Here is a 13,062-nt window from a genome sequence, read left to right as displayed (position 1 = left end):
TAAAACATAATTATCAATGTAAATCAAAATGAATGTCCCATGGAGGTCTGAATTTGGAATGATAGTAACATAGTTAGTAAGGCCGAAAAAAGACATTTGTCCATCCAGTTCAGCCTATATTCCATCATAATAAATCCCTAGATCTACGTCCTTCTACAGAACCTAATAATTGTATGATACAATATTGTTCTGCTCCAGGAAGACATCCAGGCCTCTCTTGAACCCCTCGACTGAGTTCGCCATCACCACCTCCTCAGGCAAGCAATTCCAGATTCTCACTGCCCTAACAGTAAAGAATCCTCTTCTATGTTGGTGGAAAAACCTTCTCTCCTCCAGACGCAAAGAATGCCCCCTTGTGCCCGTCACCTTCCTTGGTATAAATAGATCCTCAGCGAGATATTTGTATTGTCCCCTTATATACTTATACATGGTTATTAGATCGCCCCTCAGTCGTCTTTTTTCTAGACTAAATAATCCTAATTTCGCTAATCTATCTGGGTATTGTAGTTCTCCCATCCCCTTTATTAATTTTGTTGCCCTCCTTTGTACTCTCTCTAGTTCCATTATATCCTTCATGAGCACCGGTGCCCAAAACTGGACACAGTACTCCATGTGCGGTCTAACTAGGGATTTGTACAGAGGCAGTATAATGCTCTCATCATGATACTCAAAATCAAAGTGGAAAATCAAGTTACAGGCTAATCCAACTTCAGTGAAAATGCCACATGACAAGGAAAAGATGTTCAGTATTGTGTGTGGCCTCCACGTGCCCGTATCGCCTTCCCTACAACACCTGGGCATGCTCCTGATGAAGCGGCGGATGGTCTCCTGAGGGATCTCCTCCCAGACCTGGACTAAAGCATCCTCAAACTCCTGGACAGTCTGTGGTACAACGTGACGTTGGTGGATGGATCGAGACATGATGTCCCAGATGTGCTCAATCGGATTCAGGTCTGGGGAACAGGCGGGCCAGTCCATAGCTTCAATGCCTTCATCTTGCAGGAACTGCTGACACATGCCAGACACATGAGGTCTGGCATTGTCCTGCATTAGGAGGAACACAGGGCCAACCGCACCAGAATATGGTCTCACAAGGGGTCTGAGGATCTCATCTCGGTACCTAATGGCATTCAGGCTACCTCTGGCGAACACATTGAGGACTGTGCAGCCCTCCCAAAGAAATGCCACCCAACACAATTACTGACCCACTGCCAAACTGGTCATGCTGATGATGTTGCAGGCAGAAGATCGCTCTCCACGGCATCTCCATGACTCTGTCAAGCACATTTGTGGCCTGCTGGAGGACATTTTGCAGGGTTCTGGCAGTGCTCCTCCTGTTCCTCATTGCACAAAGTCTGAGGTAGTGGTCCTGCTGCTGGGTTGTTGCCCTCATAAGGCCCCCCCAATGTCTCCTGGTGCACTGGCATGTCTCCTAGTAGAGCCTCCAGCCTCTGGGCACTACACTGACAAACACAAAAAAACCTTCTTGCCACAGCTCGCATTGATGTGCCATCCTGGATGAGCTGCACTACATGAGCCACTTGTGTGGGTTGTAGAGACCGTCTCATGCTACCACAAGTGTGAAAGCTCAACATTCAAAAGTGACAAAAACATCAGCAAGAAAGCACTGGTACTGATGTGGTCTGTGGTCCCCACCTGCAGAACCACTCCTTTATTGAGGGTGTCTTGATAATTGTTGTCACAATAATATGAATATGCCATGTTTTGAGTATATACCAAAAAGGCCCATGGCTTTTCAGACACATGCCTGTGGGTGATGACAGACCCCCTTCGCCTGAGGAAAAAACAGCTTTTCTCCTTCTGCCTCTGCCTGTGTGTAATCCTATACTTCTTCCCCCCCTCCTTCAGGAATTGATATGGCATGGTGCTGCAAAAGCCAGACTCCTTAGACTCCTCATTCCCCCGCTCACGCCTAATACCAGCCAAAATGGGTACCGAAACTGCATGGGACGCTATTGTTCTTTTAAGGTTAGGTATATTGGCACCGATCGGGGTTAGAGATATAAGGATTATATATTCCGGATGTCCATCGGAAGATCTGTAGCTCGTGGAAATCGCTTGGAGCTAAACCCAATGAGTGCAAGGAGTGGGTTTCTCCATAAGCAGATGATACGCAGATCTACCTATCTGGACCTGACCTCACTTCCTTACTGACCAAAATCCCGCAATGTCTGTCTGCTATTTCATCCTTCTTTTCTGCTTGTTTTCTAAAACTAAACATGGACAAAACAGAATTTATCATCTTTCCCCCACCTCACTCTACCCTCCACCCGACCTATCCATCAATGTCAATGGCTGCTCACTTTCCCCGGTCCCGCACGCTCGGTGCCTTGGGGTGATCCTTTACTCTACCCTCTCTTTCAAGCCACATATCCAAGCCCTTGCCTCCTCTTGCCAATTCCAACTCAAAAACATTTCCCGGATCCGTACATTCCTTGACCATGAAACCACAAAAACACTAGTACATGCCCTTATCTCCCGCCTTGACTACTGCAACCTCCTACTCTCTGGCCTCCCTTCTAGCACTCTGGCACCACTCCAATCCATCTTAAACTCTGCTGCCCGACTAATCCACCTGTCTCCCCGTTATTCCCCAGCCTCTCCTCTCTGCCAGGCCCTTCACTGGCTTCCTATTGCCCAGAGGCTACAGTTCAAAACACTAATCATGACATACAAAGCCATTCACAATCTGACTCCTCCATACATCTGTGACATGGTCTCCCACTACCTACCTACACGCAACCTTCGATCATCTCATAATCTCCTACTCTACTCTAGCTATTCAATATTCAAAAAGGGCTCTAAAAGTGAACCTGGAAATTATAGGCCAGTAAGTCTAACCTCTATTGTTGGTAAAATATTTGAAGGGTTTCTGAGGGATGTTATTCTGGATTATCTCAATGAGAATAACTGTTTAACTCCATATCAGCATGGGTTTATGAGAAATCGCTCCTGTCAAACCAATCTAATCAGTTTTTATGAAGAGGTAAGCTATAGGCTGGACCACGGTGAGTCATTGGACGTGGTATATCTCGATTTTTCCAAAGCGTTTGATACCGTGCCGCACAAGAGGTTGGTACACAAAATGAGAATGCTTGGTCTGGGGGAAATTGTGTGTAAATGGGTTAGTAACTGGCTTAGTGATAGAAAGCAGAGGGTGGTTATAAATGGTATAGTCTCTAACTGGGTCGCTGTGACCAGTGGGGTACCGCAGGGGTCAGTATTGGGACCTGTTCTCTTCAACATATTCATTAATGATCTGGTAGAAGGTTTACACAGTAAAATATCGATATTTGCAGATGATACAAAACTATGTAAAGCAGTTAATACAAGAGAAGATAGTATTCTGCTACAGATGGATCAGGATAAGTTGGAAACTTGGGCTGAAAGGTGGCAGATGAGGTTTAACAATGATAAATGTAAGGTTATACACATGGGAAGAAGGAATCAATGTCACCATTACACACTGAATGGGAAACCACTGGGTAAATCTGACAGGGAGAAGGACTTGGGGATCCTAGTTAATGATAAACTTACCTGGAGCAGCCAGTGCCAGGCAGCAGCTGCCAAGGCAAACAGGATCATGGGGTGCATTAAAAGAGGTCTGGATACACATGATGAGAGCATTATACTGCCTCTGTACAAATCCCTAGTTAGACCGCACATGGAGTACTGTGTCCAGTTTTGGGCACCGGTGCTCAGGAAGGATATAATGGAACTAGAGAGAGTACAAAGGAGGGCAACAAAATTAATAAAGGGGATGGGAGAACTACAATACCCAGATAGATTAGCGAAATTAGGATTATTTAGTCTAGAAAAAAGACGACTGAGGGGCGATCTAATAACCATGTATAAGTATATAAGGGGACAATACAAATATCTCGCTGAGGATCTGTTTATACCAAGGAAGGTGACAGGCACAAGGGGGCATTCTTTGCGTCTGGAGGAGAGAAGGTTTTTCCACCAACATAGAAGAGGATTCTTTACTGTTAGGGCAGTGAGAATCTGGAATTGCTTGCCTGAGGAGGTGGTGATGGCGAACTCAGTCGAGGGGTTCAAGAGAGGCCTGGATGTCTTCCTGGAGCAGAACAATATTGTATCATACAATTAGGTTCTGTAGAAGGACGTAGATCTGGGGATTTATTATGATGGAATATAGGCTGAACTGGATGGACAAATGTCTTTTTTCGGCCTTACTAACTATGTTACTATGTTACTCCTCTCTCATCTCTTCCTCCCACAATCGCATCCAAGATTTCTCCCGTGCTTCCCCCATACTCTGGAACTCTCTACCCCAACACATCAGGCTCTCACCTACCACGGAAACCTTCAAAAGAAACCTGAAGACCCACCTCTTCCGACAAGCCTACAACCTGCAGAGATCCCCAGTCTACTGAAGCGCCACATGACCAGCTCTACCCTCACCTAGTGTATCCTCACCCATCCCCTGTAGACTGTAAGCCCTCGCGGGCAGGGTGCTCTCTCCTCCTGTACTTGTGTGTGCCTTGTTTTACTCATGTTTATTGTACTTTTCTATATTTGCCCCATTCACATGTAAAGCGCCATTGAATAAATGGCGCTATAAAAATGAATAATAATAATAATAAGCGGGTCATGTAACTACGCCATGTTTACACTTAAAAGAATCCCCCCAATATGGTGCACATCCTGATCATTGTGTCATTCATATATGAGGTTCATACAGCAAGCTATGTATATAAATGGCCGGTCACAACTCTAAGACAGGGGAGGATTCAGCTCCTGAGTGAGGTCACCACAGGGGAAGTGCCTTGGCTTTAGGCTGGGAATTAAGTGAGTGAAGCAGCAGTCTTCCAGTGTCTTTTGTCCGGGGTCTAGCTGCTATACAGATGTGTGATATGCATCTGGATGTGTCGCACTGAGAACATGGTCAGCCAGGAGATGAAATGATCTGAACGAAATGTAAGTGTTTTTTCAACTTTAATCCCCTTTTATTTATAATTGTACTGTACATACAATACTTGTCTTCATCATAATATCTTTTTATACTTCTGTAAACACTGCCTACCTTTTTTTTGGAGTAAAATATAAAATTACTAGCTTTATCTCTCCTTGCTCTATAACGTACGGTCATGTCCTCTGAAGTGAATTACGCTATTAATCTGTGTTGGCTCTGGACCCGTTAATAATTAAGAAATGGGAGCTGGTGGCAGTGGGATTTATCCTGTGCGTTTGGGAGGCTTTGTAGCGACTGGCGGCATTGATAATTATTGTTCCCGCCTGAGTGGGAGTAGTTATATCGTCCTCGCTGCAGTGTGCCCATTTGCCAGTACAAAGTAAGGCAGCCTTTCTGGCGACTAACTATCCTAGGTGCAGTACCGTGTCTGACCTGAAAGTAAGGGGGCGCCAGAGAGCTGCAAGTTCCAAACCGTAACTGTGAAGTGGGATATAGATAAATCCCCTTCAGGAAGAACCAGGGACAACCAAACAACCCCGGTTCATGACAAATTGGTGCGAGTGGTGGGGATGATAAAGGTATCCTCCCCGTGACAATTGCCAATAATTTCCATCTGTTGTCTATTCCATTTGCACAACAGCATGTGAAATTGATTGTCAATCAGCGTTGCTTTCTAAGTGCACAGTATGATTTCACAGAAGTTTCATTTACATGGAGCTATATTCTGTTGTTTAAGTGTTCCCTTTATTTTTTGAGATGTGTGATAGATTATACACATATACATACACATACATACACGCACACACACACACACACACGTACGTTCAGACTCCTTTAAATTTTTCACTCTATGTTTCATTGCAGCCATTTGGTAAATTCAAAAAGTTCATTTTTTCTCATAAATGTACACTCTGCAACCCATCTTGACTGAAAAAAAAAATCAGTAATGTAGACATTTTTGCGAATTTAATTAAAAAGGAAAACAAATATCACATGGTAATAAATATTCAGCCCCTTTGCTCAGACACTCATGTAAGTCCCATGCTGTCCATTTCCTTGGGATCCTCCCTGAGTTGGTTCTCCTCCTTCATTGGAGTCCAGCTGTGTGTAATTAAACTGATAGGACTTGATTTAGAAAGGCACACACACCTGTCTATATAAGACCTCACAGCTCACAGTGCATGTCAGACCACATGAGAATCATGAGGCCAAAGGAACTGGCCAAGGAGCTTAGAGACAGAATTGTGGCAAGGCACAGATCTGGCCAAGGTTACAACAGAATTTCTGCAGGACTCAAGGTTCCTAAGAGCACAGTGGCCTCCATAATCCTTAAATGGAAGACGTTTGGGACCACCAGAAGTCTTCCTAGACCTGGCCGTCCAACCAAACTGAGCAATCGTGGAAGAAGAGTCTTAGTGAGAGAGGTAAAGAAGAACCTCAAGATCACTGTGGCTGAGCTCCAGAGATGCAGTATGGAGATGGGAGAAAGTTCCACAAAGTATCAATACAGCCCTCCACCAGTCGGGTCTTTATGGCAGAGAGGCCCGACGGAAGCCTCACCTCAGTGCAAGACATATGAAAGCCGCATAGAGTTTCCTAAAAAACACATGAAGGACTCCCAGAATATGAGAAATAAGATTCTTTGGTGAAAACAAGAAAGACACCTGGCGCACTACCATAACAATTATAAATCAGAATCAAGACGGGGTGCAGACAATGGTGAATACCGAATTGTGTAATATAGAAAAAGCACCACTGTAATAATGCACACCATGTCATATGTACAAGAAATACAAAAAGAGGCTTTTATTGATACAACACACATGGGTTAAAACATAATTAAAAATGCAATACAGCAAATAACCCGGTCCATTAGAAATGAAATCCACATAACAATTCATGCATAATATAATACCAGAACATGGCCTATACAACTACTGGCTCATGGGACTGCTAATCTGATTTTCTAAACCGTCACACGGATATGACTCCAGCAGGTCATAGTTAAATAGGGCTGCTAAAGCTGAAATGTGCACTTTGAGGGTACAAACAGGAAATCCCAGATCTAAGCCCTTTTGTAGGAACTCCAGTATTGCCACTATCCGGACCTCCCCTTCCCGTACTGGCCCTGATCTGGACAAGAATTTCTTTCATATTCTCCCGTAAATCTTGGTTTTCTGCTACTAAGCAAGGTGGATATTAAACCAGCGAAGAACCCTTCTTTCTTTAACAACGATCGTTCTTAAAGCGAAGTCTCCCTAAGCTAGAAGATCGTTGGGTACAGCCGAGACCAGCTGCTTCGAAAGCATCACCAAACCGTGCGCCGTAAGGCCTGTAGGACATTATTGCAAGAGAGCTTGGCTGAGTAGATTACACAAGAAGGAAAACACACAGCAAGTCAGCAGGATCTAGGAGCAACATGGCAGATGTGACAACCTACATGGTGAGCTGCAGCATGTGCTACATGTTCACAGATCGACCAGAAGAAGAATCCAATTTCACCTGTCAGAAGTGTAGACTAGTGGCCCTTTTAGAAGAAAAGGTGCGGGGTCTGGAAGAAAGAATAGCAACTTTGAAACTCATCAAAGAGAATGAAGACTTTCTAGACAGAACAGAAGCATCTCTACTGGTCACAGAAGGTGCAAAAAGTGTCAGAGAACCTCCAAAAGCAGATGAGTGGAAGCATGTGACCAAAAGAAGCAAGAAGACCATGGAGAAATCACCAACCACACAACTGAAGAACCGATATCAAATCTTTGTAGAGGATGAAGATGGCACACCTAAGAATGAAGCAATACCAGCAAGCAAAAAAGAAAAGGGCACACAGCAACAAGTGACAGCAAAAAGTACAGCCAAGAAGCAACGAAGAGTGGTGGTGGTGGGAGACTCACTACTGAGAGGCACCGAAGCAGCCATCTGCAGACCGGACATAACTGCAAGAGAAGTATGCTGCCTTCCAGGTGCGATGATCAAGGATGTGACCGATAGGATACCAAAGCTCTTCAGCTCCAAGGACGTCCACCCATTTCTTCTGATACATGTTGGCACCAATGACACGGCAAGGAAGGACCTACCGACAATCTGCAAGGACTTTGAAGAGTTGGGGAAGAAAGTAAAGGAACTGGATGCACAGGTAGTTTTTTCTTCTATCCTTCCAGTAGACGGGCATGGCACCAGGAGATGGAACAGGATCCTTGATGCAAACAACTGGCTAAGACGATGGTGCAGACAACAAGGATTTGGATTCCTGGACCACGGTGTGAATTACTGGTATGATGGACTCCTCGCCAGAGACGGACTACACCTCAACAAACCTGGGAAACACACATTCGCCAGAAGACTCGCTACACTCATCAGGAGGGCGTTAAACTAGAAGAAGAGGGGACGGGAAGAAAAACATTAGACTCGAACAAAGACGACCCAGGAAAACATACTCAGAAGGGAGGTAAGAACATTTCTAAAACAATCCACAGTGAGGAGATTGGAACAAAACAAAATCCTCTAAACTGCATGCTCGCAAACGCCAGAAGCCTGACAAACAAGATGGAAGAACTAGAAGCAGAAATATCTACAGGTAACTTTGACATAGTGGGAATAACTGAGACATGGTTAGATGAAAGCTATGACTGGGCAGTTAACTTACAGGGTTACAGTCTGTTTAGAAAGGATCGTAAAAATCGGAGAGGAGGAGGGGTTTGTCTCTATGTAAAGTCTTGTCTAAAGTCCACTTTAAGGGAGGATATTAGCGAAGGGAATGAGGATGTCGAGTCCATATGGGTTGAAATTCATGGAGGGAAAAATGGTAACAAAATTCTCATTGGGGTCTGTTACAAACCCCCAAATATAACAGAAAGCATGGAAAGTCTACTTCTAAAGCAGATAGATGAAGCTGCAACCCATAATGAGGTCCTGGTTATGGGGGACTTTAACTACCCGGATATTAACTGGGAAACAGAAACCTGTGAAACCCATAAAGGCAACAGGTTTCTGCTAATAACCAAGAAAAATTATCTTTCACAATTGGTGCAGAATCCAACCAGAGGAGCAGCACTTTTAGACCTAATACTATCTAATAGACCTGACAGAATAACAAATCTGCAGGTGGTTGGGCATTTAGGAAATAGCGACCACAATATTGTGCAGTTTCACCTGTCTTTCACTAGGGGGACTTGTCAGGGAGTCACAAAAACATTGAACTTTAGGAAGGCAAAGTTTGACCAGCTTAGAGATGCCCTTAATCTGGTAGACTGGGACAATATCCTCAGAAATGAGAATACAGATAATAAATGGGAAATGTTTAAGAACATCCTAAATAGGCAGTGTAAGCGGTTTATACCTTGTGGGAATAAAAGGACTAGAAATAGGAAAAACCCAATGTGGCTAAACAAAGAAGTAAGACAGGCAATTAACAGTAAAAAGAAAGCATTTGCACTACTAAAGCAGGATGGCACCATTGAAGCTCTAAAAAACTATAGGGAGAAAAATACTTTATCTAAAAAACTAATTAAAGCTGCCAAAAAGGAAACAGAGAAGCACATTGCTAAGGAGAGTAAAACTAATCCCAAACTGTTCTTCAACTATATCAATAGTAAAAGAATAAAAACTGAAAATGTAGGCCCCTTAAAAAATAGTGAGGAAAGAATGGTTGTAGATGACGAGGAAAAAGCTAACATATTAAACACCTTCTTCTCCACGGTATTCACGGTGGAAAATGAAATGCTAGGTGAAATCCCAAGAAACAATGAAAACCCTATATTAAGGGTCACCAATCTAACCCAAGAAGAGGTGCGAAACCGGCTAAATAAGATTAAAATAGATAAATCTCCGGGTCCGGATGGCATACACCCACGAGTACTAAGAGAACTAAGTAATGTAATAGATAAACCATTATTTCTTATTTTTAGTGACTCTATAGCGACAGGGTCTGTTCCGCAGGACTGGCGCATAGCAAATGTGGTGCCAATATTCAAAAAGGGCTCTAAAAGTGAACCTGGAAATTATAGGCCAGTAAGTCTAACCTCTATTGTTGGTAAAATATTTGAAGGGTTTCTGAGGGATGTTATTCTGGATTATCTCAATGAGAATAACTGTTTAACTCCATATCAGCATGGGTTTATGAGAAATCGCTCCTGTCAAACCAATCTAATCAGTTTTTATGAAGAGGTAAGCTATAGACTGGACCACGGTGAGTCATTGGACGTGGTATATCTCGATTTTTCCAAAGCGTTTGATACCGTGCCGCACAAGAGGTTGGTACACAAAATGAGAATGCTTGGTCTGGGGGAAAATGTGTGTAAATGGGTTAGTAACTGGCTTAGTGATAGAAAGCAGAGGGTGGTTATAAATGGTATAGTCTCTAACTGGGTCGCTGTGACCAGTGGGGTACCGCAGGGGTCAGTATTGGGACCTGTTCTCTTCAACATATTCATTAATGATCTGGTAGAAGGTTTACACAGTAAAATATCGATATTTGCAGATGATACAAAACTATGTAAAGCAGTTAATACAAGAGAAGATAGTATTCTGCTACAGATGGATCTGGATAAGTTGGAAACTTGGGCTGAAAGGTGGCAGATGAGGTTTAACAATGATAAATGTAAGGTTATACACATGGGAAGAGGGAATCAATATCACCATTACACACTGAACGGGAAACCACTGGGTAAATCTGACAGGGAGAAGGACTTGGGGATCCTAGTTAATGATAAACTTACCTGGAGCAGCCAGTGCCAGGCAGCAGCTGCCAAGGCAAACAGGATCATGGGGTGCATTAAAAGAGGTCTGGATACACATGATGAGAGCATTATACTGCCTCTGTACAAATCCCTAGTTAGACCGCACATGGAGTACTGTGTCCAGTTTTGGGCACCGGTGCTCAGGAAGGATATAATGGAACTAGAGAGAGTACAAAGGAGGGCAACAAAATTAATAAAGGGGATGGGAGAACTACAATACCCAGATAGATTAGCGAAATTAGGATTATTTAGTCTAGAAAAAAGACGACTGAGGGGCGATCTAATAACCATGTATAAGTATATAAGGGGACAATACAAATATCTCGCTGAGGATCTGTTTATACCAAGGAAGGTGACGGGCACAAGGGGGCATTCTTTGCGTCTGGAGGAGAGAAGGTTTTTCCACCAACATAGAAGAGGATTCTTTACTGTTAGGGCAGTGAGAATCTGGAATTGCTTGCCTGAGGAGGTGGTGATGGCGAACTCAGTCGAGGGGTTCAAGAGAGGCCTGGATGTCTTCCTGGAGCAGAACAATATTGTATCATACAATTATTAGGTTCTGTAGAAGGACGTAGATCTGGGTATTTATTATGATGGAATATAGGCTGAACTGGATGGACAAATGTCTTTTTTCGGCCTTACTAACTATGTTACTATGTTACTATGTTCAAATGCCAGGCTGTCAAATGTAACCAGGAATTCTGTGGATGGTTGAAGGGACCCTGTGATAGAAGGTCCTGGTCTTCCGGGAGTACCCAAGAGTCCGTCACTGACATCACTCTCAGCCAGTAAAACCATGGTCTTTTCGGCCAGAAGGGAGCTATTACAATTACCCAGGCCTTGTCCTCCCTGATCTTCTTCAGAACTGCTGGGATTAGACATATCAGTGGGAAGGCATACAAGAGTCCTGACATTCATTATATGCTGAAGGTGTCTACTGCCAACGGCCTGTCTGCTGGGTCCAGGAAGCAGAGCTTCTGAACTTTCTTGTTGGATTTTAGGCAAAGAGGTCTACACTGGGTCTTCCCCCACATGTGTATTATCCGATGAAAAATTGACTTTTTTAGGGACCCTTCCCCTTGCCTTAAGTGGTTCCTGCTTAAAAAGCCTGCTTTTATATTGTCCACACCTCGATTATTCAGGGCCGATAATGAGAGGAAATACCTTTCGGCTAGTCATGAGTCTTTTGGTTATGTGCATCAATGACCAAGAACGGATGCCCCCCCATGGTGGTTTACATATGCGACCGCTGTTCGGTTGTCCGATAGGACTCTCACATGATGCCCTGTTAAGTGTGGAAGTAACATCCTCAGCGCTTTCTCGATTGTTAGGAGTTCCCACTCGTTTGAGGATAGATTTTTCTCCTCTTGAGCCCAGGGGTCTTGGACCCATAGTGTGTCTGAGTGAGCTCCCCACCCCCATGGACTGGCGTCCGTTGTGATTACTTTGGAGGCTGGGTATATCCAGGGAACTCCTCTCAGAGATGAATATCTGTAACCACCATCTGAGTAATTGGAGTACAGAGAGAGGGAGAATGAACTTCTGCTCTAGCTGCCCCTGAAGTTCCAGGTCGTCCTGCAGCACACACCATTGCAGTTCTCTTGCATGGAACTGAGCCCATTTTACTGCCGGTACGTAGGAGGTTAGGGACCCCAACACCGACATGGCTCTTCTTAAAGTCATCTCTGGCTTTTTTAATGTTGTCATAATCATTTGTTTGATGTTTTCCTCTTTTTCCTCTGGAAGGCGACACTCGTGCGCCACAGAGTCTACGGTTTTCCCCAGGAAATTCTGGACCATTGCTGGCTCCAGTTTGGATTTCTTGAGGTTCAGTTGCCATGCTAGTGTCCGTAGAATGTCTATCACTTTTCTGACCTGCTCCTGATAGTAAGTAAAGTTTTTCCCCACTATCAGCAAGTCGTCTAAGTAAGGTATTATCAGAGTATCTTTCTCTCTAAGGCTACTTTCACACTAGTGTCGGACTCGGCCCGTCGCAGTGCGTCGGGCCGAGGTTTCGACGCTAGCAGTGAATGCGCCGCACAATGGAGGCAGCGGATGCATTTCTCCTGCGCATCTGCTGCCCCATTGTGAGGTGCGGGGAGGTGGGGGCGGAGTTCCAGCCGCGCATGCGCGGTCAGAAAAAGCGGTCCGTCGGCAGCAAAAATTGTTACATGTAACGTCTTTTGCTCCCGGCGGTCCGCCACAACACGGCGCAACAGTCACACGACGGTTGCGACGTGTGTCAATACGTCGCTAATGTTAGTCTATGGGGCAAAAACGCATCCTGCAAACAACTTTGCAGGATGCGTTTTTTCCCATAAACGACGCATTGCGACGTATTGCAAAAAACGCTAGTGTGAAAGTAGCCTA

At 44.3% G+C, this 13,062-nt stretch overlaps 1 protein-coding gene across 1 annotated transcript in view; it reads right to left on the bottom strand.

Moving 5' to 3' along the window:
• The window catches only part of LOC138638928 (zinc finger protein 585A-like), a 108,010-nt gene that overhangs the window by 52,706 nt on the left and 42,242 nt on the right, over positions 1 to 13,062 (bottom strand). The gene's annotated exons all lie outside the window — the stretch shown is intronic.

This window comes from Ranitomeya imitator, chromosome 5 (assembly GCF_032444005.1).
Source record: "Ranitomeya imitator isolate aRanImi1 chromosome 5, aRanImi1.pri, whole genome shotgun sequence".
Lineage (NCBI taxonomy): Eukaryota > Metazoa > Chordata > Amphibia > Anura > Dendrobatidae > Ranitomeya > Ranitomeya imitator.
This window is presented reverse-complemented; position numbering and strand designations above follow the sequence as displayed.